Here is a 20,177-nt window from a genome sequence, read left to right as displayed (position 1 = left end):
AGTTTTATGCCTTTATATTTAACTTTTAAAGTTCAATGGAAACTACATTCATTAATTTCTACAGACGCTCTGGGGTGCTGCTGTAAGACAAAGTAAGAACAAAGAACATTGAAACTGTTCAGCTGAACCAGTGAGAAGGCGAAATGCAAGACTATGCAAAGGCACCTACAGTTTTCACAGGAAGGTAAATAAAAAAAACACCAGTGGTATAAAATATTTTCTTCTTAATAAGGATGCCTTCATTCCATTGCCTTTTGTATTTCTATACTTCAGTGACTCATGAATTATATGCAAGAAATAAATTGTTAGCCAAGAAAATTACACTAAAAGGGATAATGACTTTTTCCTAATAAAAAAAATCAGTCTGCTGTCTAATAAGGATTAAACAATTAAAAAAATATATAGTCAGGACATAAAAAGCTCACAAAAAACAACAGCTAATTTCTCAATGTACAGCACATGCCACAGATTGCCTATGTCAGAAGCCATAATGCATTTTTACACTGATTTTTGTTATTTAGGCCATATTGCTCCCTACATCACATGGGGGAGGGAAAGGACTGTAAAAGCTAGTGCATACAGATTAGGGGGTGTACTCCGCACCTCCACAGGGATCTGAATCCATGGGAAGATTGGCAGCTCTTGCCTGAATCATTCTCCTGTCCCCCAAGACCAAAGGAGATATGATAAGGAAATTCCATGAGTGCAATTTCACAGAGGCCCAGATCATCTCCTCCATTGGTAAAACCCAAGGAAGAAGACTCTGTGGAAGGAAATCTCTATGTGGAGCATCTCACAGAAATTTCTTCTGTCATCCCACTGTGTGCAGAAGGAAGGCTCTTCACTAGTTTCCCACCCTCCCATGCATTCCTCCCACACTCCCAGGGACTCCCTCTACCCACAGCAATCTGAGACATAGGTGTGGGGAGGGGAGAAGGACTCTGTGGAAAAAGATAATACAGCCTTTGGTTATCAGTGCCATGTAACCCCTGCAAAGCTTCCCACCACAGTCAACCCACTGCTGCACACTCCTTCTTACTGCATCCCAACACCCACAGAGCTCTAGGGTTGGGAGCAGGGACGGTGGTGCTGTGTAGGTGGCAGAGCACACATTCTGCCCAGGAGTGGGAGAGTCATACATGGTTCTAAGGGCCACAGTCTGCACCACAGTGGGTATTTCTATACAGCCTGCAGAAGCATGTGTCCCAGCCCACATCAATAGACGGGCTAGCCGGATTATGTTAGTGCTCTAAAAATATCTGCATAAACAGTTCTTTGAAGTTGCGGGTTGGGCTGGAGTCCCACCCCTAGACTGCAGAGCCTGAGCTCTAGCCCAAGCTGCAACTTCAAAGTGCTGTCTACACGGCTATGTTTAGAGTGCTAGTGTGAGCCCTGCTAACCCAAGTCTGTTGACTGCCTTCCTCCCCTTTTTCCAAAAGTAATATTTACACAACACACCCCTGTAATTCACATTTGAAATATTGCTTTGAAGATGAAAAGTTCTGTGAAGTGCTTAACGTTATTCTAGTATCATTTAAGATTTTTTTAAAAATATAACCAAAATGCAAGACAAATATAAAATAAGATAATATTGCTGACCAAACTCTTGTTTGACCAGTGGATCAGTTGAATAGTTAGGAGTAGAGAACAGTGTCATTATGCCTGCATTCTAGTCATTTTATTTTTAAGCCTTTATGGTTAAAGGCTAAAGTACATTTTTACAGTTTTCTTTCCTCTAATGTGGTCATATGCCCCGGAGGTAAGCACCAATATAAATTTCCAAATATATATATTTTTAGAAACAGTGTGTTGGTGTTGGAATCTAGGTTGTTACATCTACTATATTGAAAAATGTATTACAATGTGTTTGCTTTACCCAACCATCCATAATGGCTACTCTAATCCAAGGCCTATTTAAAGACAAGTCAGGATATTATTACCACTGTATAAGGAATTAGCAAAACATTTACAGGCATATTGTGACCAATTCTGTTGTCAACACTTTATGAAGGATGTTGACCAATTGGATAAGGTTCAGAAAAGAGATAAAAGAGCAATCTGAGGTCTTGAAAGCCTGCCTTACACAGAGAGACTAGAGAAACTCATTCTACACACATATCTGGCCTGCATATTAATAGTCATATGAAATATTAGATAACCAATTTTTAAAACCACGCTGTGCAAATAAAAGAGGCAAAATTAAATTTTCTAAAATAAATCTCTTCTATGGCCTTGTTTGCTGCTTTTCCATCCAGAACAAATATGATAAATAAAATAGACTATAAAACAACCCTTTTCTAAATTGGAGTGTGTAACCAAAAGTGCTGACAGATACTGATCTCTGGGCCAAATTTTGTGCAACTCATGCCTGTGAAGACTTACACATGATGGTGAACACCACTAAAGTCAAAGGAGTCTTTTGTTATCACTACTACCCAAAACAGATAACGGTAGCAAAATCAGATGCCGGGCTGATAAAAATGGCACTGTTGTATTGCGATATGCATGAAGAGAAGAAGTTGTCTGATGGTTAGACATGACAGCAAATGTCATGAAATTATTCTGATTGTTTACCTTAGAAAGGAGATAAATAAAAGAGGATATGATAAAAGTATATAAAATAATAAATGGTATAGATGAGGAAGATAGGGAGCATCTGTTCTCTCTGACTCAGAAGACAAGAAGAAGGGAACACAGAAAGATGTCAAAGTCAAACTGATTGAAGGAAATACTTTTTCACATGATGTGTGATTAAACTGTGGAACCGACTGCCAGAGGAGGATGTTGAAGCCAAGACCTTAGCAAGATTCAAAAAAGGGACAGATAACAAGAATATCTGCAGTTATAACAGTTGATGCTTACATAAATCATACTTCAGAGCTTAAATCAATCTCTGACTATTAGAGATTTAGATGAGACCATCATGGGGGGCAAATTATCTCTTATCTGCCTACTATGGTATTGCTCCATCTTGCCCCTGAAGTATCTGGTGCTGGACACTGTCAGAGATGGGATATTGGACTAGATGGGCTGTGGGTCCCATCCAGTCTGGCAATTCCTAAGTGTCTGTGTGTGACCCATTCACAGCTCTTCCACTGACCTATTTTGGGAACCTGGGCAAGTCACAAACTCTTTGTGCCTCACCTTTCACCACATGTAAAGTGTAAGAATGATACCTCCTCACTTCAGCAAAGGGAGCTTAATCCATGATTGAAAAGTACTTTGAAACCCTTGGTGGAAAAATTTATTATTTAGAATCATGCTTAAAACACAAGAAAGTAAATATAAATTTAGTTTGAGGAAATACATTTTTTTCAGAGTCATAACTCTATCCTAAATGACAACACAACAATGGTAACCATTATGTGGCTCTAAAATAATCAGTTCCCTGGGATTTTTACTGCAGATTTGTTTTTAATGAGGTTTGTGCAATCTTGACATTTGAAAAAAAAATTCTAGACATTGGTTTTGTTATTTTCCAATGTGATTAGATCTCTAAGGCTACCAGAATGGTAGGCTCATTCACAGTGAACCCCAGCCTGAAAAGTATAAGGCCCATGACTGCTAGAAGTAAAAAAGTATCAGCTACCATAGTGTCAGACAGGCTGAGGATGCCTTCGGTCTGTGAATTCACCTAAAATAAAGAGGAAAATAACTTGCACTACATTTCTGTGTCTGTTTCAAATAAACTGGCTACGCCCCTCTCCTCACTGGAATTGAGTTGTTTCATGCTGGTATCTGGTGCCTTTTTAATATACCAGCTTTTGAGTACGTTTGATAAGGGGACTTCAGTCTTACTTTAGATCTATGGGTATTCAGTGCTACTTATCTCATAAAAAGCACCTAAGGCTCTTGTACATAACGTGTCTAGGCTCACACGTCAGAGGGCAGACTCATATCCAAAACTGGCAGTTGCATGCAAAGTTAAACAAGCTGTAATAAATTAGAATGAAGGCACCCTTATATCAGAGAATGTACATGCAGGCTTTGTATACTGTGAAAAGTGAAGTGGCTACCACAGTTTTCTCTTTGTGTCCTTCAAAAGAAAATATCTCGATAGCAATATTTTAAAAGAAAAAAATGGCACAGAAGATTCATGGTCTACATTTAATGCTTGTATTTATATTTTTATTAATTTTTAAATGATTGGATTCCTATTTTTTTTATTGCAGTAAAGCCTTATAACTTGAAGGTTTTTCACCTCAAGCAAAGTACGTCTGTTTGATTTCTCTTCTGCACTCATCTTGCTTTTAACAATATGAACTTTTTTTCAGAGAAGTGTAAAGCTATGTTTGACCCCCACAGGGAAAAAGTTTTCTTTTTATGAAATGTGTACAAAGTCCTTAATAAGTTATGTCCCTCAGAGTTTTACTGTATATTATATCTTCAGTGACTATAGTTAAATTTCTGAGTCCCCAGATGCCAACATTTTAATAAAAACAAGACATTTTCAACAAAATGTCAGTAGCAAAGTGATCAAAGTGCTATGGGAGCAGTTTGGCAACAGTTTGAGCTTTGAATTTCCTAGTCACTTTCCAAAACATTCACTTAAAAAAGCATTTATTGAAGCTGAACTGCCTTTATCAGCCTGATCAGAGCTCCATAAAGAGCATGCATGATTCAACTGCCTTTCCGAGCATTAAAAAAATATAACTTTGATATATGCTTCACAAGTGCAGCACAATAGTTTTCATGCTCACGTTTGTTAAGATTTAGTGCAGCCATTAAAGAACAGAAGGGCTCTTTGGTGGCAATCCTCAGACATACCAAATATCCCAAAGCACAACCTTCTACAAATCAGAGATTAAGGTACTGACAAAAATTTCCACTTGATTGCAGTTTTTCCTCTTAAACCTTATATCAGGAGTGACTATCTTTTAGATCAAATCTCTCAGGGAGGTGAATAGCTAGGGTATTTTTCCTCTTGGAGAAAAATATCAACTGAAAGATAAAAAGTGACATTTTATGTGCCTTGTCCAGGAATCAGTCGATTTATTTAAAAAAAAAACAACAACCCTCTTTGTGTGTCTGACCTATACATGATGTTTGTGGCATGTCTCTTGTCAAGTATTGATCACTTAAGACTTTACTGTTTGTCTACTGCAATGTAGCTAATAATCTCTTTTTATTTAGTTTTGTGGCTTTGAATTCTTATCATGGCCTGGCTGATTTCTCTGGGACCTATTAGATCTTGCTTTTGCTGTGTAAACGGGCTATGAAAATTAAGCCTGCTGAAGCACTTTTCCTGGGCTAACAGCCTTTGTTTTCCATCAGTTCATGTGTCAAGTGGTTTGCATGCAGATACGGTACATTTGGAAGCAGCAGATGCCATCAATCTTCAAGACTTTCTGATACATGCCATTTCACCCCTACCTGTTTCAATGGGAGAATGTTCAGGATGGTTGAGCAATCAAGCCATTCCCTTTGACTGACAGAAAAACTTCTCATCCAACTCATCCAGCATTCTGAGGTCACTGTGGGGTACATAGTGAGAATGGGGCTTTCAATAGGAAAGACATTCTTTCTTTAGTGTGTTTTCCAGCTCATCCCAGCATCTGCTCACTAAACACCTTTTTAAAAATTCAGTGCTTTTTACTGCTTTTAATACCAGGATAAAAACGTTGATTATATTTTATTTGCTTCGTTTAGTAAGGCGATTTTAGAACATATGTGAAATGTTAACATGACCATTATTCCTTCTCCTGCCTGAGGTCCTTGACTAATCTCCTGTGGAATTAATAAGAGCTAGTCAAATGGAAAAAAAACAAACCACCTTTATGGGGCCAATTATACATAACTCACCAGCACTATAGGATGACCGGCACAAAAAAATAAAAACAAAAATCAAAATAAATCTGCCTTTTTCAGTAAGAATAATACCTGCTCTATGCTGGAATAATTAGTAGGTTCAGCTTTATAGTAGCTTTCCACCTCCACGCCCCAGCAAAATGCCCTACACTGATTCATTTTACATAGGTTGTATTATATTACAATACTAATGAATTGAACAATAGTGTTCAAGGGCCCTATTCAACATTAATTATACACAGGTGTCTGCACAGTTTGCAGGGCTATTCTCTTAATCCCCAAAAATTTCAGTTAAGTCATGGAATCTACAGGTGCCTCCCAGAAAATGTCTTGGGTCAGGGTGAATGATGGGGAGCATATATCAGACATTTAGCTCTGCAAATCATTAGCTATCATGAACATTTGCACTATGGAAGTATCTAGAGACCCCAACTGAGTCTGAGGTCACATTGTGCTAGACACTGTATAGACACATAGTGAGAAAAAGGCCCTGTATCTAAATGCTAACAATCTAAACAGGGGAGTCAGGCAAAAGGAGAGTTATTATCCCCATTTTAAAGCTGGGGAACTGAAGCAACTGATTCAGGGAATTTCCTGAGAACACACTAGAAGTCTGTGGCAGAGCCATAAACTGAACTCAGGTCTCCTGAATTCCAGTCCATGGCCTTAACCACAAAACCATCAAAGTATATTTTCTCCTTTCAGTAGACAATCAAATGTTCTGAATCCTAAATGAAGGAAGATAGGGGGCTGCTGCAAAGAATAAAATAAAATAAACAATAAGAAAAGCATATATATGCATATAGATATATATATATGGTTTTTGTATTTCTTATTGTGTGTGTATATATATTAATCACTGGAATGGGTTACCTAAGGAGGTGGTGGTATCTCCTCCTTAGAGGTTCTTAAGGTAAGGCTTGACAATGCCCTGGCTCAGATGATTTGGTTGGGAATTGGTCCTGCTTTGAGCAGGGGGTTGGATTAAATGACCTCATGAGGTCCCGTCCAACCCTGACATTCTATGATTCTAGTATTATATATATATATATAATCTATGAGGTATATACTGGTATATCATAGATAAGCAAGGATGGCTTTTTTTAAAGCATAACTTTTTCCTATCTTCTAATCCCTATCGCCTGTTTCTTGATGTCTGACACCTGACTATTGCTTCCTTAATGCTTAACTTGTAACTGTTTCTGTCTTTTACTTAACTCCTGATGCTTGTGGTTTCATCTCCTGATACCTGAATAGCCGATGAAGAGTGGGTTTTTTGTTTTTGTTTTTTTCGTGGCAGGGAAGGGTGAAACTGAAAAGTTTTGAGCTTCCTTTGGTTAGCAAGAAAAAGCAACAAATTAAAATGTTTGCTGATGGAACATAGATACCTGATGAGGATATTATAAATGTATGTTCTGCAGTATTATTACAGATTGCTTATTTGGTGCATTAACTAGTGTACATGGTACTTTACAATCATAAAATTAAGTAGGATCCCAGACCGAAGAAGCTGACTTTAGACAGACACAATACAAACAGCATCAGAATTAGAGTGGGAGGAGATCAAAAATGGAAGATCGAGCAAAAGAAGTACTTCCTATTAATACTTGTTAAAGATACTGTAGCATAGAGAAGTCTGAACCAAAATCAGGGGGCCCATTCTGCTAGGAGCTGTACATGCACATAGTAAGTGACAAGCAATGCCCTAAACTACTTCACAATCTAAATAAACAATGGAGATAAAAGGCCGGGGAAACGGAGTATCATTCCAAAGGTGGGACATTGAGGTACAGAGTGAGTAAGTGATTTGCCCAAAGTCACAAAAGGAGTTTGTCACAGCTGAGACCTGAACAGAGATCTCCTAAGCCAGAATATAGTTCCTAACCAGGAGATCACTCTTCTTACTGATTTTTAATTAAAGATGAGAAGAAGGAGTTTATTAAATGGGTGGGAGGAGAAATGTTGCTTCTCACTAAGGGCAGTACTACAAAAAAATCAAAGAGAGATTGTGTGAAAGGAATGCAGGAAACATTAAAGACAGATGACTGAAAAGACAGTAAGGCCTGGGTATAGGAAGAAACTAGACCAGAGATGTAGGCTGAGGCAATGTCATGGAGACTTTAAATAGGAGAATGGTGAACATGAATTTGGCAAGGAAAGTAGTGAAGGGCCTGGAAGAGGGGTAGTGGCAGATTTGGATTTTCAGGAAATGAGAATGATTTTAACTGGCATACTTTGACTAGAGTAGAAAAAGGAAAGGTGGGAAGTCTGGAGAAGAGGAGGTTAAAATAATGAAGGGAAGATACAACTAAGGCATGGATTAGGATTTTAGCGAGTAGGGCCATAAAGGGAGAGAAAGATTTTTAGAATTAGTGTGGAAAAAAAACTATACAACTTTGCAAGACTTAGCTTTGAGTATTATATGCCTTGAAATCCTATTATCAGAGTTCAAAAACACATAAAATGATTTCAGTGTGTTTGTCTTGAAATTAAAGGCTTCCATGCACAGTAGTGTTGTCAATCAGACTCTGTCAGTCCACCTGTGTATATCAGTTTGCACTCAACAGAGGCACAATTCAAATTTTGAAGGGTCACTGTCAGATTAAATAACACTCTCTTGCTCTCTCTGTGTGTCTTCCTGTAGTACACATAGTTCTAATAAAAACTGAAATAAATTTAGATTCAAATTTACTTTATTTATGATATTTGGCTATTTGGGCAATAACCAAAGACTAGTCAGTTCCACTTTAGTTTCCAGCCAGTTTTCGGTCAATTTCACATTCCGGTTCTCATGTACTAGCACAATAGTGCAAATCCCTGGTTTTAAATTGAATGTTTACTTGTAGAAATGTTTTATTAGAATTTAAAAATAAACAAACAAAAATTATGAAAGCATTTCTATTGTTCTGAGATTTTGTTAAAACAAGTGAATTTTAGAACAATATTAACTGGACATGTAATGGGGTTTATAAATTTTACAAATGTCCCTTTTTACATTTGTTTTGTTTGAACCACCTTTGTATTCTACAGGTGGAAAATTATTATGTAGTATTTGTATTCAGATAGCACCTGGGGGGCCCTAATCATCACCACACACTTGGACTGAGGTGGAGATGGACATAGGAGATGGAAGTGTTGAGAGTCTCTGGGTTAAGCTAAAAGGGGTAAAAAACAAGGATGATGTCATGCTAGGAGTCTACTACAGGCCACCTAACCAGGTGGAAGAGGTGGATGAGGCTTTTTTTTAAACAACTAACAAAATCATCCAAAACCCAAGATTTGGTGGTGGTGGGGGACTTCAACTATCCAGATATATGTTGGGAAAATAACACAGTGGGGCACAGACTTGGACTGCATTGCAGACAGCTTCTTATTTCAGAAGATTGAAAAAGCTACTAGGGGGGAAGCTATTCTAGATTTCATTTTAAGAAATAGGGAGGAACTCGAGAATTTGAAAGTGGAAGGCAGCATGGGTGAAAGTGATCATGAAATCATAGAGTTCACAATTCTAAGAAAGGGTAGAGGGAGTACAGCAAAATAGAGACAATATATTTCAGGAATGTGGATTTTGGTAAGCTCAGAGAGCTGATAGGTAAGGTCCCATGGGAATCAAGACTGAGGGGGAAAAACAACTGAGGACAGTTGGCAGTATTTCAAAGGGACACTATTAAGGGCCCAAAAGCAAGCTATTCTGCTGGATAGGAAAGATAGAAAATGTGGCAAGAGACCAGCTTGGCTTAACCATGAGATCTTACATGATCTAAAAAATAAAAAGGAGTCATATAAAAAATGGAAACTAGGACAAATTACAAAGGATGAATATAGGCAAACAACACAGGAATGCAGGGGCAAGATTAGAAAGGCAAAAGCACAAAATGAGCTCAAACTAGCTACAGGAATAAAGGGAAACAAGAAGAATTTTTATCAATACATTAGAAGCAAGAGGAAGACCAAGGACAGAGTAGAACCACTGCTCAGTGAGGAGGGAGAAACAGTAAGGAAACTTGGAAATGGCAGAGATGCTTAATGACTTCTTTGTTTTGGTCTTCACCGAGAAGTCTGAAGGAATGCCTAACATAGTGAATGGTAATGGGAAGGGGGTAGGTTTGGAAGATAAAATAAAAAAAGAACAAGTTAAAAATCACTTAGAAAGGTTAGATGCCTGCAAGTCACCAGGGCCTGATAAAATGCATCCTAGAATACTCAAGGAGCTAATAGAGGAGGTATCTGAGCCTCTAGCTATTATCTTTGGAAAATCATGGGAGACAGGAGAGATTACAGAAGACTGGAAAAAGGGCAAATATAGTGCCCACCTATAAAAAGCTAAATAAAAACAACCCAGAAAACTACAGACCAGTTAGTTTAACTTCTGTGCCAGGGAAGATAATGGAGCAAGTAATTAAGGAAAACATCTGCAAACACTTGGAAGGTGCTAAGGTGATAGGGAATAGCCAGAATGGCTTTGTAAAGAACAAATCATGTCAAACCAGTCTGATAGCTTTCTTTGATAGGATAATGAGTCTTGTGGATAAGGGAGAAGCGGAGGTTGTGGTAGACCTAGACTTTAGTAAGGCATTTGATATAGTTTCGCATGATATTCGTATCAATAAACTAGGCAAATACAACTTAGATGGGGCTACTATAAGGTAGGTGCATAACTGGCTGGATAACCATACTCAGAGAGTAGTTATTAATAGTTCTCAATCCTGCTGGAAAGGTATAACAAGTGGGGTTCCGCATGGGTCTGTTTTGGAACCGGCTCTGTTCAATATCTTCATCAACGACTTAGATATTGGCATAGAAAGTACACTTATTAAGTTTGCAGATGATACCAAACTGGGAGGGATTGCAACTGCTTTGAAGGATAGGGTCATAATTCAAAACGATCTGGACAAATTGGAGAAATCGTCTGAGGTAAACAGGATGAAGTCTAATAAAGACAAATGCAAAGTGCTCCCCTTAGGAAGGAACAATCAGTTTCATGCATACAGAATGGGAAGAGACTGTCTAGGAAAGAAGACGGCAGAAAGGGATCTAGGGGTTATACAAGCTAAATATGAGTCAACAGTGTGATGCTGTTGCAAGAAAAGCAAACATGATGCTGGGGTGCATTAACAGGTGTGTTGTGAGCAAGACACGAGAAGCCATTCTTCCACTCTACTCTGCTCTGGTTAGGCCTCAACTGGAATATTGTGTCCAGTTCTGGGCACCGCATTTCAAGAAAGATGTGGAGGAATTGGAGAGGGACCAGAGAAGAGCAACAAGAATGATTAAAGGTCTAGAGAACATGACCTATGGAGGAAGGCTGAAAGAATTGGGTTTGTTTAGTTTGGAAAAGAGAAGACTTAGAGGGGACATGATAGCAGTTTTCAGGTATCTAAAAGGGTGTCATAAGGAGGAGGGAGAAAACTTGTTCATCTTGCCTCTAAGGATAGAACAAGAAGCAATGGGCTTAAACTGCAGCAAGGGAGGTTTAGGTTGGACATTAGGAAAAAGTTCCTAACTGTCAGAGTGGTTAAACACTGGGATAAACTGCCTAGGGAGGTTGTGGAATCTCCATCTCTGGAGATATTTAAGAGTAGGTTAGATAAATGTCTATCGGGGATGGTCTAGACAGTATTTGGTCCTTCCATGAGGGCAGGGGACTGGACTCCATGACCTCTCGAGGTCCCTTCCAGTCCTAGAATCTATGAATCTATGAATAAATGTCCCTTGTGTTAGACCTGGTACAAACACAACAAATAGTCCCTGCCTTGAAGACCTTGAAGTCCAAGTATAAAATAAGATATGACAGGTGAATACAATAGACAGATGGGGATAGTGCTAGAAAATATGAGACAGTACTAGTCAGCATGAAAAACAGTGGCCACAGAACACCCACAACCTAACCATTCTCAAGTTTTTTCTAGGCATCACAACAGAGAAGTGTTTTAAGAAGGGATGGGAAAGAAGACAATGAGGTGGCTTTGTGAGTGTTTATAGGGAGCTCTTCTATATTTAACGGGTGGTGTGGGAGAAAGTATGAAGTTGTTTGTAAATTTAACAAAGGGATGACAAAGGTGGACATCATGGGCAGGATGAAGGTAGGAGCTGGCATCTCAGTAGTGTTTCAGAGATGATAGGTAGGGTGTGGCTAGGTCATGAAGCTCCACCAAATTTGCATTGGTGGAGCTATACTGCTGTAGTGCTTCTGGTGAAGATGCTCTTACCCGATTGAAGAGAGCTTTCCTGTCTTTGCTTAATAACTCCACCTCAGTGAGAGGTGATAGCTATGTCAGTGGGAGAAGCAATCCTGCCAGACTAGTGTTGTCGCCACAGAGGGTTATGGTCGGTATAACTGGTCACTCAGGGGTGTGGGTATTTCACACCCCTGAGCAATATAGTTATATTGAAGTAAGGGTGTAGTGTGGACCTGGCCTCATAGTTTGTGTTTGATGTGGAGAATGAGGGGTAATCACTATATGGATGCAGAGAGAGAAATGACATGGTCGAAGATGCATCCTTATTCCACTGGTACATTCCTCAGGGATTTGTATTCCATAGTAGTGAAAGAGTATGCAAAGAGAAATAAAGAATAAGAGATCTGCAGCCAAGTGAGAGAGAAAATGTTGTTTACTGAATCAAGATTAGGCTCTGTGGGTGCTGAATTGAAATAAAATTTCTGTTAAATAGGGCCCCAAGAAATCAATTGTAACCAGCAGTTTATGACCAATGTTCTAACAGCTTGAGGCAAAGCCAAGGGCAGTTAAAACTCCAACAAATTAGTTGTTAACTGTGCTAATGACTGATTTTGTTGGGAGTATTGCTATTATAAACAGTAATCAATCCAGGTTTACCACTGCGTCTCAGAAAAAGTTTTCAACAGAAACATTGTAAGCCTGCGTCTCTGCACTTCAGATTCTAGTTAATATTACACAATACTCAATTCCACCTTTACTTCCCAACAAAATACATGTACACAAATGACATACACAAAACAAAAGTTAATACTTCACACTACAATGTAGTTATTTGAGTTAACAAATCAGTAAACAGAGACAGCCAACAATCTGTCATGATTTGTAATAAAAACTTACAAATTAAAGGGGGCAATTTATGAGTTAGATTCATGGGTTCAGTCTGCATGCTTTATGCCCCTCTAGCACAGTTGTAAACCTGGTGTGACTGGCTGGCTAAACTGGATTGATGGCTGCTTGGTAGCAGGTAACTATGAATCCATCCCACTTTGTGATGATGCTGTCCCAAAAACCTTAATACATGAGTAGTTTATTTACATATTGTACACACCACCTAACCTCAGAAGTAGAATTTCTTGCAGAGTTCCCTCGCAAGCAAGGGGAATGCACTGGCTGCTACATCCCAACAGAGGGAATAGCAAACTGTCACTGCTGTGGTTGGGTCTGCTGCAAGGGTGGGTGGGAAAAGGGACCTGTCCCTAACTCCTCCCCATCCCCACTGGTATAATGTGCAATCTGGCCTGTAAATAAAGGTAACCCCTATGATTATTGGTTTGCAGCATTCACATCCAGGTATATGACAAATGTTTTCTTGTTTGTTTATTTGTTTGTTTTCTGCGCTGAGGTTTATGATGCAATAAAGACAATATCAAGGATTTTTAAAATATTTTATATAGTGGGTCAGATTCTGGTACCAGTTGGTACCAATTGAGTTACTCTGGATTTAAACTGAGACCACAATCTGGGTTTGCACTGATTGTCATATTTAACTGATCACATGTCTGCCTTCTAGATTAATTGTAAAGTCACTGATATGGATTAAATATTGAAATGTTAAGAATAAATGGAAAACAATAGCAATTATTGTAGAAATGCATGTGATGCCTTGTTCTAATTGGGTTTTTAAACTAATTCATATTAAAGCAAAATGATCAGCCTGGCACTTGGAATCTCTTACCAATTAAAATATGTTGTGAATTAAAGAACACACAGGCTGTTGCAAATCAATATTAATCTTGGTAAATACAAATTGATAATTTGTGTTAAACAAAATCAAAACCAAAACCTAAGAGAGCCACAATATCAAAGCAACGAAGCCCTATTTATACTTTACATGTATAAGTGAGGTTATATAATTTGGTGGCAGATGGTGGTTTATTTTATTTTATTTTTAAGATGGAAAAATGTGGATTATGCCCATGACTCACAAACTGTGGAGGTTTTACATTCCTGGATTATGGAATGAACACTGATGAGGTGTTAAATCATTTAGAACAAAGTAAAGAACATGGAACTAACAAGACTTCTACCAGACTTCACTCTGGCTTCTTTGCTTGTATGTTTCATCCCTTTCCCCCACTATTCATCTGTTTGCCTTTAAGATCCTGACCCTGCAATGAGCTTCTCACCAGCAATCAACTCTCTGGAGCCCAGTTGACATTGATGGGCATTCAATGAGCATAGGGATGTGTCAACATGGAGTTCAAAGTGGGATTCATAAAAGGTACATATCTGCCTAACTCCCATTCAATCCCACCCTTTATATATCTTTCAAACACTACCACTCCTGAATCATTTCTCTGAATCTATTGAGACCACTCACATGTGTACAGTTATTCAGGTTTGTGTTTGCAGAATTGAGACATTAGGTTATTGTAAACTCTTTGCGTCAGGCACTGGGACTTGCTATGTATCTGCTGTACCTGGCACATTTTAGATGTTGCTGCAATATAAATAATAATTCACAACCAAAACTAATTTCATTTAACGTTAGTTAAGGTTGCTCTCATAAGGAAATTTGAAGTAAAAGATTTAAAAGAACATAACATAAGAACATAAGAAAGGCCGTACCGGGTCAGACCAAAGGTCCATCTAGCCCAGTATCTGTCTACCGACAGTGGCCAATGCCAGGTGCCCCTGAGGGAGCGAACCTAACAGGCAATGATCAGTGATCACTCTCCTGCCATCCATCTCCATCCTCTGACGAACAGAGGCTAGGGACACCATTCTTACCCATCCTGGCTAATAGCCATTTATGGACTTAGCCACCATGAATTTATCCAGTCCCCTTTTAAACATTGTTATAGTCCTAGCCTTCACAACCTCCTCAGGTAAGGAGTTCCACAAGTTGACTGTGCGCTGAGTGAAGAAGAACTTCCTTTTATTTGTTTTAAACCTGCTGCCTATTAATTTCATTTGGTGACCCCTAGTTCTTGTATTATGGGAATAAGTAAATAACTTTTCCTTATCCACTTTCTCAACATCACTCATGATTTTATATACCTCTATCATGTCCCCCCTTAGTCTTCTCTTTTCCAAACTGAAGAGTCCTAGCCTCTTTAATCTTTCCTCATATGGGACCCTCTCTAAACCCCTAATCATTCTAGTTGCTCTTTTCTGAACCTTTTCTAGTGCTAGAATATCTTTTTTGAGGTGAGGAGACCACATCTGTACACAGTATTCGAGATGTGGGCGTACCATGGATTTATATAAGGGCAATAATATATTCTCAGTCTTATTCTCTATCCCCTTTTTAATGATTCCTAACATCCTGTTTGCTTTTTTGACCGCCTCTGCACACTGCGTGGACATCTTCAGAGAACTATCCACGATAACTCCAAGATCTTTTTCCTGACTCGTTGTAGCTAAATTAGCCCCCATCATGTTGTATGTATAGTTGGGGTTATTTTTTCCAATGTGCATTACTTTACATTTATCCACATTAAATTTCATTTGCCATTTTGTTGCCCAATCACTTAATTTTGTGAGATCTTTTTGAAGTTCTTCACAATCTGCTTTGGTCTTAACTATCTTGAGTAGTTTAGACACATCTGCAAACTTTGCCACCTCACTGTTTACCCCTTTCTCCAGATCATTTATGAATAAATTGAATAGGATTGGTCCTAGGACTGACCCTTGGGGAACACCACTAGTTACCCCTCTCCATTCTGAGAATTTACCATTAATTCCTACCCTTTGTTCCCTGTCCTTTAACCAGTTCTCAATCCATGAAAGGACCTTTCCTTTTATCCCATGACAGCTTAATTTACATAAGAGCCTTTGGTGAGGGACCTTGTCAAAGGCTTTCTGGAAATCTAAGTACACTATGTCCACCGGATCCCCTTGTCCACATGTTTGTTGACCCCTTCAAAGAACTCTAATAGATTAGTAAGACACGATTTCCCTTTACAGAAACCATGTTGACTATTGCTCAAGAGTTTATGTTTTTCTATGTGTCTGACAATTTTATTCTTTACTATTGTTTCAACTAATTTGCCCGGTACCGACGTTAGACTTACCGGTCTGTAATTTCCGGGATCACCCCTAGAGCCCTTTTTAAATATTGGCGTTACATTAGCTAACTTCCAGTCATTGGGTACCGAAGCCGATTTAAAGGACAGGTTACAAACCTTAGTTAATAGTTCCGCAACTTCACATTTGAGTTCTTTCAGAACTCTTGGGTGAATGCCATCTGGTCCCGGTGACTTGTTAATGTTGAGTTTCAACATTTCAAAGTTTTAAAGTTTCAAAGTCAAGCACTCTCATGTTAGGAAATGCCAGAATGAAGTTTGCCCATGAAATCTTAATTCAGCCCCACATGCATTATGTTGTACTGTACCTCTTGTTGACATGGATACCAGAGAGTTAAAGTGAATAGACCATGTCCCTCCATCCAAAGTACTGGCTTGGTTTTGCTTCTGAAATATCAGTCATTACATATGTTTGGATGATAGTCAGAATACTTTAACATGCAAACTCTGCCTGCAGGTATTCCTGCACATTGTCTATTAACGCAAAGGAGACATTAGTGCATATGTCTTAGGGCAGAATTTGGCTTCCAGAATTCCTCTTTGTTCTGCACCTTTAAATAGCAGAACACACAAATTCTCAGACGCGAAATAGAATTCTTAAGACAACTGCCCATACTCCTAATCTTCAACATTAAGTTTATATACTTTCCCAATAAATTGTCTGTAAAGATATGTGAGCAGTTGTTGAATTAGGCCAAGAAGCTATGTCTCAAAATAATCTTTTGTAAAATGAGAAATGGTTTATTGTAATCTAAAAATATATCTACTACACTTATATTAAATTTTAAGTCATATTATATAGAGCTCTGGGTAAGAACATGAGGCTAACTGCAATTGTATAATTTTAATATTAATATAAATTGGCTGTATTCCCTTCTGAGTTACATCAGTGTAAATCCAAAATAAAACCATGGAATTTATTTTAGTCCAGATTTACTCCTACTGTATTGAAAGCAGAATCTGGCGTAATTCATTGTAAAAATGCAAAGTATATGGCAAGCCTATTTTAATGAATGTGAAAAGAGGATATTATTTGTGACTGTAAAATGTCATTAGAGCAAAAGTGCCTTGGAACCTGAATTTTTCTATTTATCAACATAATATAATATAATATAATTAATATAATATAATATAAATTTCTTCAGAGATAGTCACTGTTAACTGATAACTTCTATCTACATGGAGGGAAGATCTTCCTTGGAGTGGAAAGACTGCTAGCACGGTCATATACCTCTCTTATTCATAGGATTTCAGTTCTGAAATTATTTACAGTGGTTTTGAGATATGCCCAATCAGCCACAAGGATATATATATAAATATATAATTTAATTTAAGCCACCCATGGGACCAAGACTCCAAAAGAGAAAACTGATGCTTTAGCCACATAACTGCTCATATCCTTTCCATTATCTAGGTTTTTTTTTTCATAAATAACTTCCTTAGCTTTCTTTTATTTAGGCTTCTAATTGAATCACTACTTACACAATACTGTTCAAATGAAATGAAAGGTCCCTAACAAATAAACCAGAGTTCATTTGTTTGTAAGGCTCACTCTCAACAGAATATGAAGGAAATATGTCTAATTTCAAGTATTTTTCACCTCGAGAAATATGTTCAAACAATTTCATCATGCCTGAATATTTGTTTTTTGATTGATTGATTTATATTTACTTATAAAGCTGAAAACTTGCATTCTCTCTCTCTCTCTCTCTCTCTCTCTCTTTCTCTCTCTTTTACAAGATATGAGCTTGTTTTGTTAATTTTAGGGCATCAGTTTTCAGAGCTAAATTTCCCATAAATCTACTTTGTTTATCTTTGCTTGGATTTCATCCAAATTGTACTAATTCAACCATCAAGTATGTTAAAATAATCTCAGACTTGGAGATTGTCCACATAATTACCTGCGGTGCTCTCATTCTAACCGGAAAAACTAGCTTCAGATTTCTACTACAGTGGATTATCTTTAGGGTATTAAGAGTTTGGATGGCCCTTTCAAATTATAATTCTATGACTGTGTTGTATTGACACTTTGAAATACTTGTTCTGTTTTCCTTTTCCTGCTGAAGATGTTTAGGCAAAAATAACTGATCAAAATATAGCCATTTCAAGTAAGACTGGCTAGGAAACAAAACATTTGTGATGAAATTCAAGGCTTTAACATTTGTTTTCCTTCCACACACACCAGAATGAAGCTGAGAGCTTTTCAGAGCAAGAGTCCCTGCCCCAGAATAGCTAATAACCTGAATACATAGCTGGGATAGAGGAGACCCTGGTTTAAGTTTCTACTCTGCCTAATTGGGTGAGGGCCCTACAGGGGCGGCTCTAGACACCAGCGTGCCAAGCAGGCGCTTGGGGCGGCCGTTTCCCGGGGGGGCGGCATTTGGCTCCGGTGGAGCTCCCGCCGGCATGCCTGCGGCAGGTCCACCGGAGCCCGGGATGAGCGGACCTGCCGCAGGCATGACTGCGGCGGGTCCCGTCTTCCCGCGGCTCCGGTTGAGCTCCCGCAGGCATGACTGCGGCAGGTCCGCTCGTCCCGGGCTCCGGTGGACCTGCCGCAGGAGCTCAACCGGAGCCGCGGGAAGAGGGGACCCGCCGCGGGACCGGGGAAGGGCGGCGCAGCGCTCCGCGCTGCTTGGGGCAGCCCGATTTCTAGAGCCGCCCCTGGTGCCCTAATCACCAGAATATAGAGCCAGTCTCTCAATCTCTCCTGTTGGAATTGTTCTACTGTGTATAACAGGGATTGGCCAGGGAAAGCCGCTGGTGGGCCCAGACAGTTTGTTTACCTGTGGAGCTGTGATTGGCCAAACCTGCCGACGTGGCAGGTAAACAAACTGGCCCGGCCCGTGCCAGAGGTCGCCGACTCCTGAAATATTCATTGGGCCAGAAAAAAAAGACTGAATCTATTGCCTGGTGATAAGGCCCTGCCTGAATCAGACAGAGAAAGGACTTGACTATATTTTTCCCATATCCCAGTTGTATGGCTTAACCCCCACCCCTCCACACCCCACTCCCACCTCCAACCTCCTTTCCCCCCCAGAAATCTATCCTGGACTTGAGAAACGTTCCAGCTGGAAGTTTTGTCAAAACTGATCCAGCTCCATGAAAAGTTTCAGTTTTGATTATTTGGAATTTTCAGATGAAAAACTGTTTTACTGAAAAATTTCCAACCAGCTCTGCTTTCAACATACCACAATGTTCAGTATAGTTAAATGCCAACAGCTTAAATGAATTCTCTTACATAACTATGGTACTTTAACATTTTGCCAGCAGAAAGTTGAGGTACGGAGGAGTAGATGCTGGGGAAGGAACAAGAATGGGAAAGAGGATGGGATGAAAGGATAGTGTTTTAGATCCAATGCCACTGAAGTCAAACAAATTCATTAGGGATTAGGTCCACTGTCACACTATTTTTCTTATTTATTATGTGTCACAGGGTGGCTGGCCCCAGTAAATTAAGTTTGTCCACCTTCCCTTTGTCAGAGCAAGTTCTCCCATTTAGCCAGTTAAGAAGGCAGGGCAGTACCTAGGGCTAAAAAGAATCAGGGAGAGAGCTTGTGAGAGGGAGTCTCAAGGAGTCAGAACACACTGGTTTAGTTAGGAAGGGCAGGTGAGAACTGACAGAGACCAGGAAACTAGAGGAGTCCTGAAAAGTTCCAAAGGTGGTTCCTGGGAGAAGGCTGAAGGCAGAAGAACAGCAAGAGGGGTTTGCTGGCTGGTGCTCTCAAGCCAGGGAGAGATAGGGTGACCAGATGTCCCGATTTTATAGGGACAGTCCCGATTTTGGGGTCTTTTTTTAATATAGGTTCCTATTACCTCCCAACCCTTGTCCCGATTTTTCACATTTGCAGTCTGGTCACCCTAGGGAGAGGGGCCTGGAAAGGGCTGAAGGTATGAGGAGCACATAGGACATTCTGTGGTCATATGTATCAATGGAAGCAGAACTATGAATACTGCTAACTTAAACATCAAATTTAGATGTTTAAGTTAGGCATACTTAGTTTACAGGCTGTTGGACTCAATCATCAACTGGGGGAAAAATAATGGCCTACTGGCTCTGAGCTGCAGAGCAGAAGCCAAGGGTGAGGGGTGGCTGAAGGAAGGG

Source organism: Mauremys reevesii, linkage group 1 (genome assembly GCF_016161935.1).
Source record: "Mauremys reevesii isolate NIE-2019 linkage group 1, ASM1616193v1, whole genome shotgun sequence".
NCBI lineage: Eukaryota > Metazoa > Chordata > Testudines > Geoemydidae > Mauremys > Mauremys reevesii.
Note: the sequence above shows the minus strand (reverse complement) of the source record.